The sequence below is a fragment of the Temnothorax curvispinosus genome, unplaced genomic scaffold (assembly GCF_003070985.1).
Source record: "Temnothorax curvispinosus isolate PA1 unplaced genomic scaffold, ASM307098v1 QBEX01001754.1, whole genome shotgun sequence".
In the NCBI taxonomy this organism is placed as follows: Eukaryota; Metazoa; Arthropoda; class Insecta; order Hymenoptera; family Formicidae; genus Temnothorax; species Temnothorax curvispinosus.
In genome coordinates this window covers 14,018-28,718 of record NW_020211534.1, presented here as the reverse complement: position 1 = coordinate 28,718, position 14,701 = coordinate 14,018, and the positions used below count along the sequence as shown (strand labels likewise).

Sequence of the window (14,701 nt, the reverse complement as noted above, 5' to 3'; positions counted from 1 at the left end):
GCGATATAAGATCGAACCCTGTGCCCCTCGAGCATGAGATTTACGAGCCGAAATAACATTGCATTTATTTACTCATTTATTTCCGCATGAATAAATTTCACCTTTTTTTATCCGTGAGCTTTTTCAGCTTAGGAATCTCGAGAGAAGAGATACAGGACTAATTCTTGACTAATTTGTTTTAAATTCATGATAAAATTCTTGCTGGTATATTTTAAAATAACGAAGTTAATTGGATAAGCTGATAACCGGCCGAAAGTTAAGCCCTGCCTTAAATTGTCCGATTAGATTAGATTAGAAATTAGTGTGACCTGCGGTCTGCGGTTCGGTAAATGCCGAAAGTGTCGGTGTGTTCTCACGGGTATGGCTTCCTGGAAATTTTCTGGTTCTCCGTGTGTGAATGCGTGTTTAAAGCGAGCGGAATGGCATCGCCGTCACCTTCAGTTGCGCGCAACGTGTAAGAAGGTACTCTCCGGGGTCTCCGGGCGTACCTTGCACCGCTCTTTTATCCTAGCTAAGCATTCTTATCTCTGCGACTTATCATCTTACATGTAGACTCTACACTATATCTCTGCTTGCTTACGTGTACGCCCGATGACTCAAGAATGTTGATACGCGCAGTAATTCTCGAGTAAGACAGCTGCATTTGTGTCGCGAACATGCGGACTATACGGATTATAATAAAACAAAAAGAACCCAAAAGCTAAAAATTGCAAGTCAAATTAAATCTCTAAACTTTCTTCTTAAAAGAATTTTAGGAATAAGTAGAAGGGAAGAGAATCGTGTTTCTTTTTCAAAGCTTCGATGAGAAACGGAGTTTTCCTTCAAAAAATATTAAAATTAAATTTTTTTTTGTTAAATTAGGATAATCGAAATCACACGAGCGCATAAAATATTCGCCATCCGTGCGAATTAAATTCCATTTTTCTTCGCGGACGCGTCGCGAAGAAACGTTGCGCTCGCAAAATAGATATCGTCACATTACGCTGACCGTACATAATCTTCGTGCAATGCGAAGCCGACGTTCTCTATCTTTCTCTCTCTCTTCAGGGAAGGTTCGTAAAGCAGGCGTCTCGGGAAAAATTCCTGAATCAAAGGATCTCGGGTCGTCGGTGGCTGCGAAGGGGTTAATCCTTTCGCGTCGCGGTGAAATACCGCGTTTACGTTTGAACTATGCACCCATCGCCGCGGCTTGGCTGCTGCCACGCTCGAATACCTGGCCGTTCGCGTAATACCGCGCTTTCGTCCCGAAAGCCAGAAGAGGGGCAGGTTTTCTCCCTCGCGTCCTGCATTCTCGCATTCTCACGGCGCCGCGAAAGTTTTCATACATGTAAAACGGAGGAGAGAGAACGCGCGGCGGCGCGCAATTAACGGTATGATGACATGCAAACATTTTTTAGCGATTGCCTCAGCGAGACTTGCCATTCGATTGCATAAACATCGGAAAGTGCGAATAACTATTGAGATCAAAAGTTAAATTAAGATATTCTTTGCGATTAAACAATTTTTCTAAACTAAACACGCGCATTTTCTCTTAACTTTTCCGCTTTTAGAGAAAACTTTGTTAGAGAAGCGTGATTAATTTTATTATAATTGTTCGAAAAGTCTCTCGGTGCCTTGACAATGTTATTGAGAAAAAACTCAATTATCTATTTAACTGTTATAAAATTTAATAATTAAAAATTATGCATAATAAAGCCTGCAGTTTATCGTTTAATGATTGGACATTTTTCTTGGCAATCTTTGTTGTTTTATTTTAATCTTTAGCTTCCATTTTTCTATAGAAACTTAATTAGACAGCAGCTATTCGCGACTAAATTAATTATTTGGGAAACGGGGGTCATCAACTTGACATTAATTAACTTATGGCAATTAAATTATCCGGGAAGGCAAAGGGCAAACGAATATCTCACAATGTGATCGCTTCTTCGTCGATTTTATTAGCAAAAAAAAGTATCTTTTATGTCAATCGGCGCAAACATAAATTATTGCGAGGCAAACAAGCGGCACTTTACGCGCTTTACACGCCCATCATTTTTTACAACACACCTAATATCGCGCTAATCTCGTGTAAGCCTCCCAGTCGGGCGAAGGTGATAGAACCGATCCCGGCGATCGTGAGAGCGCCGAAAGGTCGCGTATTACAAATTCTAGGCACAATGGGACGCATCGACGACAACCGCGATCGATATCGTCGTGCGATGCATCGTATCCGAATTCCTTTTCGCACGCGTGCACGCACGCACGAACGCACGCACGAGTTTCCCTTATACAGGGTGCTCTAGAACCCTTGACCTGAATTTCGAATCAACGAGAAGTGTAAAGCCGATTTTTTTCTTGACAAAGATTTTGCCAAAAGTTTTATCATTCGTAGCGAGTAGAATATTTCAGTGATTAAACTTTAATTAAATTTTTTGATGAAACAGAGTTTACATAAATTTGACTGGACACCTAGATTTTTTCACTTTCAAAGAAAACTTTGTTAGACGAGAAGCGTGATTAATTTTTCGTTTATTATAATCGTTTGAAAAGTCTTGATGTTTTGACAATGCTATTAAGAAAAACTCTTAATTTATCAAGTTAATTAGATCTAATATTAAAAATTGTGGGTAATAAGCCTGTAGTTGATCGTATAATAATTAGCAATTTGTCTTAGCAACCTTTGAGTTCCTTTTATTTTAATCTTTAGTTTTTCTATTTCTCTATATACACTGTTAAAGGTTAGAAGATGAAATTTAAACCAATACCATGAATTAGATTTATTTTTTTATTTTTAACTACACTGTGCGTCAAAATTTATTAGTTTGTAACAAAATAGGATTATTTTAACTCCATTGATTTAGTCAAATTAACATTGTTTTAGTTAAATTAACTACATATTGAGTAGCAGCAGTGGCAAACCTGGAATAGTTAAAAATTACTCAAAATTGAGTTTAATTTAACCCTATGAATTTAACAGTGTAAAATTAAAATTTAAAGTACGACCTTGATGAGATAAATTTAGCTTTCAGGAAATGCATTAACATACCATTTATGTACTTTTTCGTATTTTAGCATATTACAAAATCTCAATTTCCGTTCGGCCGAGAAAAAAATTGACTCCAAAATTCCTTCCGCCGAAATTCGCCGCGTTGGAGGACCGACACCCCATATAGGCCCCGGCGGCCCTTGCCCTTGAGTCTACGCCCTAATATTGATCCGAGCATCCCCACCACAGTGGGTCACATCGGTACGGTCCCCCCTTTTCCTCCGACCCCGTCGTTGGGGGCCGTTGGTCGTCCATACATCGGTTCTGATGCGCTACATCGCCAGTGTAAACGTGACTGTCAAACCGTTAACACTTTGCAGACCGATCGATCGATAGTGTCGTTGAACGCCGGTCTCCTCATTTTCCTCTTCCTCCTCCTCCCGCTCCTCTGCCCCGTCTTCAATTTCCTCCGCCACCTCCCGTCGCGATGTCGCCCTACGTCAAATATCTCAGTGCAGATGCAGCCACGCGGTAGGATACACGCGCTTCGTTGCCGGCGGACATGGTGCTTTGCGACGTCTGCGACAGCAAAGGTGAGGGTGGCTTTTTTTCTCTTTTCCTTAAGGGAGAGAGTTGTCCTCTAGGGCCGCGCGTGTCCTCTGTAGAGCGAGAATACGTGACCGTCGTCATGGAAAAAAGATTCTCTCTCTTGGTCTTTAATTTTGGTGACCTTGGGGAGTTACCTTCTCGGGGGGTGAAGCGTTTAAAAATTGAAAATTTTCTTGGGCATGACCGCTGAAGATTCGGACGAGATTTGCGATGAGAAAAATAACAGTAAAGACTAACATTCTTAGTTATTAAAAGTGACGACTTGACTTATTTGACGATTCGTATTATTAACCGAAGCTTTATTGTAAAAAATAACATTAGTATTGGTTTTTTTTAATAACTGGATTGATATTTTTTTAACGGAGACATCCTGAAGAGAAATATAGACTTTGGAAACTTCGGATTTTAATTGTAATCAATTAAAATAATTTTTATATGCATTAGATTTCACATAATTAACTTAGAAATCGCGAAAATCCCAAATCTTATAAAGCATTCAAAATTCAATAATTTTGAAGTAAAAAGAAAAAAGTTCCAAGATATTCACGGAGATAAATACGAACTTGCTTTTCGCGATTATATTAATTAATGCGATTACCTCGAGGCACGCGTTATCGATCTTCCAATAAGGAAAATGTCCGCGTCGCCGATGAAAAGGTCACGGATTTCGCTTCGCGGAGAAATTCCGCGAGCGAAGGGAAAGTCTGTGACGCCGCGCCGGGGGTTAACAGGAAGTCGTGGGACCCTTGGTTGCGAGCGCGGAATTTCCGCAGGGGGGAAAGGGTCCACGAAGGGGCACGACGACGACGTACACGTAACCGAGATCGCGTGAGTATAGGCAGCGACGTTGCGGACCCTTGACACCTGGGAAGGAAGGTGATATTTTTTATGACCTTACGCAACGCCGCGAAGGTAATCTTGCACGATGTGGCAGGGTGATTTTCGTGGCGTCACGAGAAACGAATCCACGAATATTTTATAGCTGATCAGATGCACTTGGTCAGATGTTATATTAGCGTAATCCTGCCCCTCGCGTATAGAGGGTGACGCATGGGAAATAGTAACTTAACGCGTTAATGTTAGAGAAAGGCTTTTAATAAAAATTATAAACGAGGTAGGGTTGGTGTATTTTAGTATAAATGTGACAAGTACGAAGATTTGAATTCTGTTCCAAAATATTATCAACTGTCTGTACAATAAAATACAAGATTTGAAAGTATTATTAAAAATATAGAGCTGATCTTTCGTTTGCGAAACTGGGATTGATATTTTTTTCACAGAGATATCCTAGCTGAAGAGAAATATAGACCTTGGAAACTTCAGATTTTAATTGTAATCAATTAAAATAATTTTTATATGCATTACATTTCACATAATTAACTAGGAATCGATTGTGACTAAACTAAGGCCATCAATCGTTCGTAGAATATTCCACAAAATTAATTAGAATTTGAAAATTTTGATGAAAGAGTTTCACATAAATAAAATGGACAGTTGAATTCTCTATTCGCTTTAATGCCTGTATCAGACTACGGATTGGGATTGAGATTGGATTGAAGTTTGACCAATCAGAGCAAAGTTTACTAAACTTGAGATCAGTTTTCTCTGTTCTGATTGATTAAATTTCAATCCAATCTCAATCCCAGTCCGTATCCTTCATTTATTATAATTTGAAATTTATGTTTTGATATCTTGACAGAGAAAAATTCTTGATTTATTACATAAACTGTTACTAAATTTAATATTGAAGATTATGACCTGTACGTCAAGCGCATAGTTTATCATCCAATAACTACATGTAATTTAAATTCTGAGGAAGTTGAAGTTCAAATATATTTGCCGGCTGGTATTTATTTTACGCAATGACAGGATAGAAGGTATAAGTCGCGATCGAGATGATTTATAATCTGCGTGATAAAGCCTTTCATGACCATTATACAAATCGATGTTGATTCGCTGTGCTGTTTGCCGAGCAATTTGTAAGCAGAATGCATATAGCAAAGGTGAGAGAAATCTCGTGATGCTCGCGTGGTAAATGCCTGACATTTTCACCCCGCGGCGCATGAATAAATATGGGACCGAAAGTTTTTCTCGAAAGTGAACAACGCAATTCTGATTTGTCATCTTGAAAACACAGCCTGATTTCTCTTAAAATCTCGCGGACATTACAGTTAGCGATCACCATTAATTCGTATTTCTTTTTTTGCTTTCACTAGAATTCTAAGGCCAGTATTCTCAGTTCACTTTTATCGATAAAAGCGCGCTTTTATTTCTGAAATATTGTAGTATAGATATATGTAACGTGAACTATAGCATCTCAGAAATAAAAGCGCGCTTATATCGATAAAAGTGAATTGAGAATAATGGGCCTAATTATACAATTACTTTGACCTTCGATTAAATTCTCCACAGACTCGAATTTTTCAACATAGAATATTCCGCTTAAACCTCGATTTTGAAAATTCTGGTGAAACAGAGTTTCACATAAATTCAACGGACAGTTAAATTCTTTATCCGCGGTTTCCAAAAATTTATTAGACGGAGGAGGGTGATTAATCTTTTGTTTGTTACAAATTTGAAATTTATGCTTTGGTATCCTGACAACATTAAGAGAAAACTCTACCAAGAGTCTTTTTCTGAAGAATCGGATGTCTCTGCGCGATCGACGATCCGAATGTCCCACGCTCTTTGGAGACGCCGGTCGCGTTTAACGAGACTCCGGGAGTGTCACGATCGCGAACAATGCCGTTCGGCGGGCGGCGCGGCGCAGCGAAAGTTTCTATTTACGGGTACACGGTGCAGGGACACGTCGCGCATACCGTGGACCGTAAGATGACTGTACGCCGAGAAGAGTCGGATTAAAACGGCAGACTAAGCGGCTCGGGAGATTACGACGCGACAGTCCGCGGCCGGTCGGACTCGGCGTAAACAAGCCTTGTTATGCGCTTAATTACCGTCACTCCGGGACGCGCGCGCCCGCGCGCGTGCTCGCGCGAGTGTGCGTACGTGCGTATATTTCGTGAGAATGTCCGTTCTGCCGTACCGGAGTACGCCAAATGCTCGAGTGTCTCTCATGCGCTCGGAATGCCGCGCCGTAGGTACTCGGAAGTGGACATAATATTTACATCGCATTCATTTTCGGAGCCGGGCAGAGAAAACACTCGGCTCGCAGATGCGTATATACCATTTTGCTTCTTCTCTCCGCGTCTCGTTTCCACTTTCAGGCTATCGCCGGGGTTCATTGAGCCACCCGACCCTGCGCTGCGGCGCGCGAAACTCGGAGGTCAATCGGCGACTTTTGCCTTCGACCGCGCGCCGTGATAACATCCCCGACACTCGCACCCCTGTTTATGCTCAATAAGAGATAATGCCCGCGTTAATCGATATAATGCGGGCTTTGTGCGTGCCTTCGGCACTGTGTAAAATTATATACGGAGGAATCCGCGATACGCGGCGCGTTCGTCATTTCCGCTCTCGTATTCGACGTGACCTATTTTATTTTTTAACACGAAATATTCAACAACTTGAATAAGAGCGAAGGAAAATAAGACGCAAAAATCCCTTTATTAATTGATGTATCTTATATTCTGTTTTATTCGCTTTACTATTACGCAGCAAACGCTTCGACAAATAAATACGAAATAAATAAAGTAATATATGAAATGAGGTGTTTACCAGGCGATAAAACGATGATGATCGTAAGGAGGCATTTAGCGCAGTGTTGAGTAACAGAGGATGCCTGTCGTCGGACGGGTTTTACGCAGCGCGGAACAGGCGCCTGCTTATCGCAAGTTTATATTCCGCGCGCGAAAGAATTCTTATCGAGGCGAATAGTTATACCAAGCATCTCGGAGCGGGTAACATCCTCCTCGCCATTAAAATTTAATTGCAGGAACGGAGACGCTCGACGATTGCGCAAATAATGACGCGCGACATTAACACTGACGATTTTAATCGTCGGAAATTAGAGGTTGCATAATCTTCTCGCGACATATCTTCCGGCAATTAAAAATTAAGGGCGAGAGCATCTGCCCTTGAGGTTCCCTGCTGTCTCGCATGTGTGCCGCTGTAAATTACCGTTATTACTGCCGAGATAAAACGTGACGGGCGATCAATCTGATTATCGCGCCTCAAATCAATGTACATTGTGCGTGCAATTAGCGTATCTCGCACGTACTTATTGCTCCAGATATTATTTCACTTTTGCCATAAAAAAATTCTTTTTTTTACATAAAAAGTATCTTTTATTTTTATATCCTTTATGTGTCTTCTGTGACAATTTCATAGGAAGAAAAAGAAAGCTGAAGCATCAAAAGTTTGCCTTTCGAATCGCGAGAATTACGGGTTCTCCGGAGCTTTACAGTTTACATCGCGGACTGCCAAATTATCGCAGTGGCGACTGGGCGATGTGATCCGATCGGCGCGGCGGTCAGGACGGATGGTACCGGGGGCACCAAATTATTACTTGCGCGGTTCCCGCGCGGCCTGCGCGACCGCGACATAATGGCGAGATTCCGGGAAGGCGCGGTGCATCGGACGCGGGGCATGGGGCATCCTCATGGGAAAGAGCGAAGGAGTGAGGGAGGGACCGAGCGTTGTCTTCGCTCGCGTCGCGGGCCGGCATCGTCGTGCGTGACAATTCGCCACGCTGCGCGCGATGACATTAGCCCTCGTGATGGAACCTCGGCGTTGTCGTGACGGTCGGTCACGCGATAGCGCCGGAGATGATAGTTCCCCCGGGTTAAACGACACGCCTCGAATCGAACCCACGGGGAGAAAGGCAGAAGTTTCGGATTACCTGACCACCCGGTTTAACCTCCGGAGAGACTGTGTTTCCTCGTCTGCCGCGGCATTATTACGGCATTATACGGAACCGAAACGGTTTCTCCTTTTCTCTCTCTCTCTCTCTCTCTCTCTCTCTCTCTCTCTCTCTCTGGTTACCCGAGGCAGGCAAGCCCGAGCGCTTTGATGAAGCCATCAGTTTCGACGTGCTTCTCCCGCGACTTGTTATGCAAAATCGCGTGAAACTTTAATCCTTCATGTCGTTGAATAACAGTGAAGTTTGAAAACTTAAGCGTTGATAATACGGAACTTCTTCTGATAATCTTTTGTTTAGTTAGGAATGGAGAAACCTTGTTCTTTAGGTCGACGTAATTTAAACAAAGAGTGCTGTATGATATAGAAAATTTTTGTTTAATTACAGATTTATAATTAATTTTCTTAGCAGCTAATAGGTATTTAATTGGGTTAATTCCCAATACTCTAATTTGATTGCGTTTAATTGTATAATTAAATTGAAAAAACAGTTTCTGGAAGAGGGAACACGACAATAATAAATATAAATTGCGTCCAATTGGATTTATGCATTTCGCCGGTTCTCAGGCCGCAGTGTTTATTTGCGCAGGAAGTTCGCGGTTTCTTTGACTCATGTACCTGGGAGATACCTGGGAAATATTCGCGGTTAACGGAATGGAGCGGAAGCTCGAACGGTAGTTACCGGCTGATTGAAATTCGGCATAAAGGATAGAACTTCCTGCTTGAATGATCAGTTTTCTTAGTCGGCGAACGTTGACACCATCGCTCAATTATAACGATTACATGACCATTTAAGTAACTCAGCACGTAGCATGCTGTGTTAATGGTTGAAGAAATATCGTTTTAATACTTTAGTGCCGACGTGCCTTTTTAAAATTCGCATTAAGCTTCTAAATTTCTATGACACGCGCGTAATGGGCCACTTTCCACGCACATATTTATCAATGTATTTTTGCAGCACACACTCTAAATTCTAATAATTACATCAATATTTATTAATTACTATACGAAGAAAATATTACAGTAAAAATTACAATAAAGTTATGTTGAAAGTTATGTTTTTATTAAAAAATATTGTGCAGGATATTTTATATTTTACAAAAGGATTACTACAATTGTTTGTAATATTTTAATGTGCAAGTTACAATAAATAACAATTTTTGTGAATTTTATATATCTCACTGTCTTGAAATTTTATGCTATAAAGCTAGAAATGTATGACATTATTTATCGTGATAATTAAATTAATTAATAACCAATTTAACATTACTGATGCTAATCATCACCTTATTAGAAATCTGCAAGGGATTGATTGCGAAAATTGTCAATTCAACCAAAATTTTCGAAAACTTAAAAAATAAATATATATTTTATTGTAATCTATATTAGTATATTAATATTTTCTTCGCACATTAACAGTGCAGCTGTCAGATATCATTATTTAACAATTTAATAATTCAAGTTTCGCGACAGTGACTTGTGACGCAGTAACAGGTAACCTGAAAGCGTTAGTTTCAATAGAATGACGCAACAATGGAGGACGATGCTGAACAACCGTCAAAAGTCATTCACGTCACGCTGTGCTCGCGCCCATAATTCGTGTACATATTGCTAAGTGCGTTCGCATTCTCTCACGTATCTCTCTCAGCGGAGAGTATACCTGCCGGGATATAAAAGCCAACTCTGCGCTCTGAACGTAATTTATTTTCCGCGGTATAATACCGCGAATCCCTCAGTTTCCTCGTTCGTCATCGCGATCTTTTCTTTGTCCATTCATGGGCGCGCATTTCTATGGGGCTGGTGGAAATCGTATACGAGCCGGTAGTTTCCATCTCTTTACACGTTTCGACGAGTTTACCGACTCACACCGAGACTCCTCTGGGGCACACGCTTCATCTTTGCAGAATACTTAGACGTCTTCCTGTTCGTTTCCATCGTCCTATCGTATTTATAGTCGTTTACTTTAATCGTCTATTCATCCACTCTGTTTGTAATTCACTCCCGGATGCTTATCTCGCTTTTGCACAAGTAATTCTCGGTATAAATAGAGATTTTACGTTATTTTCTTTCATTTCCATCTTTAACTCCTCGGGTTGCAAAACGTTTGCGCAGCTGCTCTTTCACATTGAAAAAAATTATTATTTGCAACAAAATAGATTTTTTTGAATTTAGTTTCCTTAATTCAAAGAAGTATTAGGTAGATTCGAGAAAATATTTTAAACTCAGAAAAATGTTTTTTTTTAATCTATCCAACACTTTTTTGAATTGAGGAAATTTAAAGAAATCTATTTTCTTGCAAATAATAAATTTTTTGTCAGCAATACTTGAAAATCTCTTCGCATTTTGTTCAGAAAGGGGGCACGATTTGTAATTGTCGATTATATCCGCAGAGACTGAACTCGCTTCCCTACGAGCAAAGCTCGTTTTTTTTTATCGGTGCATATCTTGATTTGCAAATGTTGAAGACCGCAAATGACGGTAACGGTAATTCTTCAGGAACGGATGTTAGATATTTTTTTCTCGGACAGAAACACATCGTGTGCGTGATCGTCTGTGCGCGGCCTCGGGGCTGAACGAACGCGATATTACGCGGATACATGAAAACGATTTCGCCGATATTTCCAGCGGAAATGCGAAGCGTTGCCTCACGACGGCTACCATGCGCGGTTACGTCGGTCTCTATCGTTAAAGACACTCACGTCGGAAGAACAACCGGTTTGCCATTCGTCATTCCTTGCTGAACATGTTTTTAATCTAACGAAAATTAAAATACCTGCGACTTCTCTGGTGAAAAAATCTCTCATAATGCACGGATTTTCTCAGAAATTCTACGAATTTCTCATATTTTAGATTTATTAAAAATTGTGAAAAAATGTCAAATTTCTCACATACTTTTCGTAATTAGATGAGGATTTTTGGAATATTCTAGTATCTGTATGAAAAACTCTGATAAATTGCACGGATTTTCTCATATTTATTCAGATTTCTACAAAGACGTGTATTGGAAAAATCTGAAATATTTTATTATTATTTTGTCCGAGTTTTTCAGAAAAATGTTCCAATATAAAAAATCTGAAAAAGTCTGAAAATTTTCATTAAAATTCTGATTAATAATACGAAGAATTCTGAGAGGCATTTTTCCACCAGGGTTTCCAGTCGCAATGATCTAAATATCAAATTGAACCGTGTTAATGGAAGTGGCAAGTGTTCTACCGTGATTAATATCAATTTTCTACCGCTATTAATTTTTAAATGTACACTAAAACGAGGTTCCGTAGGAAATCACTCACGCGTTTGCAAAGACAAGCGATCGATCCAGTAATGGCGACAATATATATATATACATGCGGTCGCGTAACCGCGGTAGCAGCAACGGCGGCGACGACGCCGAGGTTGAGAACTCGCATAATTGGAGTCAACGATGCGTACCGTGCGGCCTCGGCCATTGTCTGTGCGTACAGTTACTCGATTATACCGCGGACACGTATACCGAACAATTCGCACCGTCGACAAAAGTGCGCCGCTGAAATGTCGCGGTGTCGCGGACAATAGGGTCGGCCGATGTGCTTCGCTAATATTACGCGACGAAAAGTTATTGGAAGTAACGGCTGAAAAGATATGACAATACCCTCCCGCTTCCCGCGACGACGGCAATAAAGGGAATTTGCATGAGAATGGAGTTTGTATAAGTCACCGCCAAGTTGCGCAAAGAGGAGCTCGCGCTGAAGAAGAAGGTTGAATAAAAAGGGATCGGTGGAAATTTATTTATAGAGTTTACGATTTCGGAGATTGAACATTCCATCTTATGGAAATTGACTCTCCCTTGTTATTTTAATTCTGTTTTCGTAAAGAGAGCTTATCGATTCGTGATTATTTAACTTGAGTATAGCGTTTCTGCGCGAAAGTCGTAAATATAACTTTGCCAGAACTTCCCGGTGTTCATTTTATTACTCATAACTGCGAACCGCGAGATATTTGCTTCAACTAATTCAGATAATTGCGATATCAGTTTTTCTAAAACTATTTTACGCATATGTTCCTCAACCTTGCTGATAATGCAACAGGCGGTTCGCCGTGCATTAGTTGGTCTATTAGCGATAACGATTTTGTCGACGTATGCCATATGGCGAAATAAATTGCATTTCACATTAGCACAAATTAAAGTAAAAATTTAAAATAACGCAAATTAAATTAGCAAAAAATATAACAAATTAATATGAAACAAAGTCCAACGAAAGAAAGATAGATAAAAAGTTGCATATACAGATAAATTTGAATAAATATTAAATACTCGTGATACAAACGCACGCTCGTTAAATCAGTGTCGCCGAGCTTTGTGCGTCGCTAAATGCCTGCCAATTGCAGTTGAAACGTTATCGGGGTTACGGGGTGCGGCGGCGTGCCTCCTTCTATCGGTCCCAAAGCGCGTTTTCATTGTTGCGCGCGCTGCATCCCGACGCACGCGATTCCTCGCTGATTCGGCCGTTTCCTTCGCTCGTACGTCGCGACGCGACGAGCGGCGAACCTGCGCGCGACACGCGATACCATTATCAGCGACGCGGAGCAACGCACCGACGACGACTCCGACGCGTCATTGACCTTGCTCGAAATAAAAATACCGGCGCGGGCGGGCAGCCACGAGAGAGCGAATTATGCCGCGAACAGACGCGAAAGCTTGCGAGAGGGAGAAAGAGAGCTTCGTTACGTCGTCGTTGAGAGGTGACGCAACGCTGTCGTGACCGTGAGGGATGAATTTAAACCTGTCGAGACACGAACGTCGGAACGAGAAGTCTCTTGGACGTGAGCCATCTGTCCCCGTCATCTCGCTTTTGTAATAAAAGGAACACTATTAACATCATAATACCGGGAACTTCTTCCGACATTAACCGCGAACTCCGTCGGCTCTGTAATTATTTTATACCCCAACTAAATTGAAAGAAAATGGCACTGTAAGATAGAATTTGTAATTGTTATTTTCCACCGACTTTGATGTGAAAAATTTAAATTAATACCGATTGCAATTATATCTCAATTGCATCCACATTGATACCAAAGGATTTTTACATTCGTGGAATAAAATTAAAACTAAATCGAAGCAAAATTGCTGCCACAGTAGATTTCAGTATCTTTCTTCACCTGAAGAGAAATGTTTCAATCTCTCTTTGGAGGAACTTCGATCTTCCAACTTTAACTCTTAAAGGCTACACCAAGTCTTCAAAAATTGATGTTTTTGGGCAATTTAATATTAATTATTGGCAATTTTTCTAATTTTGTTATATTCTTCAATCTTTTCTATCCCTGTTTCATATATAATTCTTTAAGATTTGGTTGATTAGACCCAGCTTTATACGCGATCAAAGGTCCATGTGCGAGGTCCATATATGGACTACGTAGCCTTTAAGAGTTAATACCGAATTTGATGAGACAGCAATGAATCTGTCTTACAAACCAGCGTGGCATTTCCTTCGCTTAAGATTTCGAAGGCTCGCGAGAGCGTAGGCCTTCTCCCGCCGCGTTTCTCATGCGTGCCTTTCTGGAATTGGTCGTGACCGAGCGGAGCTACTTATACGGTGTACCGTTTACGCATTCCTCTCGCGTTGGTCTACTATATGCGCTGCAACTGTTGTACCCTACGGGGCCCCTTTTCCGTCCCGTTCCCGGCCCCCGTCACCACGCCGTGCGCGTGTCTCCGTCTTCTTTCCTTCTCTCGAGAGGAAAACGCTTCTTCGGGCTCCTTTTCTGCGCGCTGACGTGTACCAGAAGAATGCTCGGGTTCCCCGAGTGCCTGATCGCCGGCTCGTTGCTTTATGCACAAGTCGAACTAGAGCCGTCGTGAAACCGCGGATCGGATAATAACGTCGGTTTCACCACGACCGAGTCGCTTTTTTGCGTTGAAAACGCGCGCGCTGCGCCATTCGATCGTTTAATTGCGAGCATTTAATCGACACGTGATCTGATGATTTAATCGCCGTTGTATAATAATGTTTTCGTTGTCGTCGTCGTCGTCGTCTAAGTTCAGGGTGAGGCGTGAGGTAAGCAAAATAATAATACTCCGATGTTAAACGTCGAGTTTCCGGGATAAGTGAAGTGGAAAGCCGGGAATTAAAGGCACTTCGCTCAGAGGTGCTCATGAGCTCTCGTACAAGTTTTTTTTTTTACATATAATTCGGTATTCTACATTTCGACTTGTAAAATGCTATTTTTAGTTTGTATCTTTCTTCTTTTAAAATTCTAAGAAAAGCAAAAGTACACTTTATTACGTCGGTCTCAAAGTCTTCACGTTTAAGAGTTCTTTTACAATTCTCAAATCGT

The 14,701-nt window shown here is 41.0% G+C and overlaps 1 protein-coding gene across 3 annotated transcripts in view; it reads left to right on the top strand.

Annotated features, from left to right (window-relative positions):
• LOC112468114 overlaps positions 1-14,701 on the top strand; it is a 35,309-nt gene that overhangs the window by 9,404 nt on the left and 11,204 nt on the right. The window lies entirely within an intron of this gene.